The sequence below is a fragment of the Nothoprocta perdicaria genome, unplaced genomic scaffold, assembly GCF_003342845.1.
Source record: "Nothoprocta perdicaria isolate Ctin4 unplaced genomic scaffold, notPer1 scaffold_421, whole genome shotgun sequence".
Lineage (NCBI taxonomy): Eukaryota > Metazoa > Chordata > Aves > Tinamiformes > Tinamidae > Nothoprocta > Nothoprocta perdicaria.
Window position 1 is genome coordinate 24,231 of NW_020455668.1, and position 4,846 is coordinate 29,076.

The following is a 4,846-nucleotide window of genomic DNA, read 5'->3' on the forward strand; positions in this document are numbered from 1 at the left end:
CATTTTTTCAGATGAAAATAATGTTTTGATATTTCAGTGTTTTCTGATAGAAAGTCTATTTTAATTATTTTTTTGACATTTTTAAATAAAATAAGAGCTATAAAATATCATCACCTTAAATAGAAACTAACTGAATAGTAATTTAATAAAAGGGAAAAAAAGAAAAGTAACAGACATTCTGCTAATTCAGAGTTGGTAGTAAATGCTATAGAAATGATTCTTAAGCTGTTTACTAAAATCACTAGTTTTGCATCTCTATGAAATGCTCAGCAAGTCTATAGGATGAAACAAGTTTAGGTTTTTCAGCCTTCTTTTTATTCTTTTTTTTTTTTTTTTCTTCCCCCTGCTCTCTTAAATTTAGATTGAGCCCTGGAGGTAAATGTCAGACAAAATATTGAGAAATTGTATATGTTTTATATTAACAGTAATGGGAGGCACACAAGTAAATTCCAATGGATTTTATAGAAAATTTATCTCATGATGTTATTTACTGCATTTTTGGAGGGGTGAATCAAATGAGATAGTGAGGAGAACAAACTTAGAGATTTAGAAAATGTAAAATAACAGGATGTCTTCCTCTCTTTATATATGTAATCTAGCCCTGAAACTGTGATGCTTGTCTTTTAGGATAAACATAATAATAATAAATTGAGAAACAGCAAAGCCCAGGAATGAGCAATTCAGTAGCCCAAATTAGCAATTTAGTATACAATAGTGGAATAAGAAAGCGGCAAAAGGTCTATGCAGTAAGACTATGCATAAAAAGTTAGAAAGTGTTGATTCAAAAGATAAAACGCTATTCAGTCATTCAGGTTTAACATATGCCATAGATTTCTGTGGAAGATATCTGTACATCTTGGTAAAACAAAAAGTTCTGAGAATAAGAGTTAGAAACTCATAGAAATAAGAGGAGTATATTCTACCTAAATCTGTAGATATTGTTTTCACTTAAAACTAAATATAATAAGCCATATTTTAAAGATTTAAGCATACCAGTCGATGTATGTATGTATTTATTTATTTATTTTCTTATGGTCTAATTAAAGTTATTTTTAAAGAGAAAAAAATGCCTCTGCTTTCTTTAATGGTAAGGGCGGGAAGGAGGGAGAGATAAGTCAATGGATGGATGGATGGATAGATGGATGGATGGGAAATGGTTCTGGGGCCTACACACATCAATCACCTCACTGAAAATTTTTGAATGTATGTTTTTGATCCTGGATATTAAAAATATTCAGTAATGAAAAAAGTATAAGGTAAAATTAAAAAAACTATTGTAACTTGTAAGCTTTGACATTTTTTATTCTAAAATTCTATATTATTTTAATTATATTTCTTTTTAAGAAACCTGGTACTTTTCTAAGTACTAAAGATGCTCCAATAGTCAAGCTGCAATGTCTCAGCTGTATTTTATTCCTCATCTTGTTACACTTAACACATGCTTTGAGAATGATAATAGTCTCCAAACACTTTGYTCTTTTTTTGCTCTGGTGAGGCCGCACCTGGAGTACTGTGTTCAGTTCTGGGCACCCCGGTATAGGAGGGACGTGGAGCTTCTGGAGAGGGTCCAGAGAAGGGCAGCCAGGATGATTAAGGGAATGGAACATCTCTCGTATGAAGAGAGGCTGAGTGAGCTGGGCCTGTTTTCTCTGGAGAAGAGACGGCTCAGAGGGGATATGATTAATATGTATAAGTTCAKGAAGGGAGAATGCAGGGAGGAAGGGGACARGCTGTTCTCACTGGTGGCCAGCGATAGGACGAGGGGTAATGGCCACAAGCTGAAAAACAAGAAGTTCCGTCTCCAGGTGAGGAGGAACTTCTTTACTGTGCGGGTGACAGAGCAGTGGAACAGGCTGCCCAGGGAGGTTGTGGAGTCTCCTACTCTGGAGGGCTTCAAAACCCACCTGGATGCCACCCTGTGCCACATGCTCTAGGTGTGCCTGCCTGAGCAGGAAGGTTGGACTRGATGATCTGTAGAGGTCCCTTCCCACCTTAAATATTCTGTGAWTCTGTGAATCTGTGAATCTCTGAGATGTAAGACATCTGCAAGAACAAAACCATACAGCTCAGTGACATAAAATCTAAAATTATTCTATTAAATGAAATAGGCGTAATGAGTGGGTTGCAGTATCTGTTCTCAAACATGCACACACACACGCATACACACATACACACATTCATACCATCCAAGGCCTATGGTCCATTGTGACCAGCATCATGGTCTTTAGGGATGCAGTTGCTCACTCCAGCTAGTTGAGGTGTTACCCAGTGTCTGCATTTTACATGTTCCAGCCTTGGAGTTGGCTTCCAGCTTGAGTTGGACTCAACCTTTAACATGATGCTGGATATTTATGCATGTATGTCACTAATAATTGCTTCTTAATGTAGACACTCAGCATAAGTGGGTATTCGCCTTGTTGGTCATATTTCCCCAGGCTTGTCTCTCTGACTCTCATGATTCTGATAAATGGTATCTAAAGCCATTAGCAGTCATTACCTGTGTTATTGTTGCCTTCTGACTTCTCATTTCCAGTAATACTAGAATGATATAAAGTTATTAAAAGTTCATCTCTGTTGTTTATTTATATATTTATTAGTTTGATTGTTTATTTTATTCTATTTTCCCCAGGCATACCTACTTTATTAGAGCAGGACAGATGAAGCCCAGAGTTTTTAGTAAACCTCTCCTATAAATTTTATCTGTGCTTTATTTGATTTCCTAGCACATACCAAAATCTTCTAATGTGTTAGAACTATGTAGGCAAGGTTTCATTTATCTGAGCATGCTTCAGGGTATGCTTCACTTCATGACAACTTTAAAATATAATCACGCATCAAAGAATATTGTGTAATATTTATGACAGTCAACAACCACTGTAAGGTGCTCTGCATTTACTGCTTCTGCAATCCTATTAGCTGTTGGCTGACTCACATTTTATTTTGTAGATTATAAAATTTGATTAAAATACATGCACTTATTTTCATATCTTTATTTAGCAGCGGCTGAGTTTAAGATATACCATATAGTGTGATGTAATTTTCTCATTTTCCTAACAATAAATACCTGAACTTCTCTTGCTAACCCTTGGCAAAGTRTGAAGTTCACCTCACCTGAGTAGATTATGAGGCAGACAACTCACTCTTGTTCTAGTGCACTACAAGTGTGCAGCATTATAGCAGCCGACAGGAATATTTAGTATGTACCCACATCTACAATCCTCCTTTTTCATTTTTATGTGATTAAAAAGCCTTGTTTTCTATTTAAACTTCAAAGCAGCCTCATAAATGAGGTCATATTTTGAGCTGCATTTCACAGCACTGTTCTTAAAAAAAGAAAAAAAAAACAAGTTCAGAATATTTCTTTTCAATTCAGGAGCAATTTCATGCAGTACTTTTAGTTCTATTGCACTAACTTCCAACTTTCCTGTCTCTTACATTTGTATCCACTATTCTCATATTAATTTTTATTCATCAGGTCCTGGCCTACCTTGCTTCTTTCACATCTTTGCTAGCATGCAAATAAATCAAAGTGTGAATACATCCAAGGAGTCAAGACACATTATCTATTTCTATTTCATGTTTACAAATTATCCTAATATCCATATTTTGCTTTATTTTTTATTACTTCTTCTCATGMTGTTATTGCCTCTAAGTTTTAACAATATTCACAAAGAATTTTAGCATACAAGAAGATTAGAGGAATATTGATTTTTTATATATATTTTTTACCTGGTAGAAGGCACATATCATAAGAAAGTTGTGGGTTTTTTAAATATTATCTATTTGACATTATGATACAACTTTCATATGCACAGATTATTTTTCAGCTATCTCTTGTGCAATTTCATGCTTCTTTCTCTGAAATGTCTACTGCTAACCTCAGCTATAACCTCAGTCAGAGTCAGAATGCTAAGTCAGAAGGACTCTGTGTCCTACATGACTGAAAAACAGAWTTTTTTTTGCCTTTTTTTTGGTTGAAGCCACTCATCTCTGCAAAGTTCAATTCAAATTCACATTTTAACCTGCACTTAAGATTCCATTTCTTTGTGTTAGTCAGGAATCATCCTTTTAATCTTAAATATTATCACAGTTTCTTTACAACAATAACACATGTCTATTTTTTTAAAAAAATACCCATAAATAAACACCATATCAAAAAAAAAAAAAAAAAAAAAAAAAAAACCACTGCATTTGGTTTGTGTTCTGCATCTTTACTGATGCATTCTTTCATTCTGTTAGCACTTTATAATATAGTAGCATATTGCCTTCAAGGATATTTCAGTTGCAACCCCAAGTTCTGTTTTTTTTTGTTTGTTTGTTTGCTTTTTATTTTGTTTTGTTTTGCTGCTGCTGCTGTTGTTTTCTGTTTTGTTTTGTTTTGGGTATGCTTTGAGAAGCTTCCGATTAATAAGTACTTTCTGTTTTGGAAAACCTGCAGTAGAAGTTAAGAGCAATATAGTCACTCCTTAAGGCGTAATTCCAATTAAAATATCTATGGCCTAAACTACTTGTTTTCTGTTTTTATATGATATTAAACTAAGAATAAGTAATGCAATCTGACTACATCCCTGAAAATCTAAACATTGTAGTTTCCAGTTTTCCAGTTTTCCAGTGAGCTAATCCACATTTATCTTTTGTTAGTTGACTCCTTTAAAACTGAACTGTCCTGAGTCTGTTTCCATTGCTTATCTGATAAGGCATTTTTAGCTATGATATCAACAAACTTTCCATTCAAACTATATCAAATGTTTACTGGTAACACCAACTTTAAAACAAATATGTATCTTTTTGATTGAGATACATTCTTAGCACTATTTGTTTTAGTTACATTTCACACGTTCTCTGT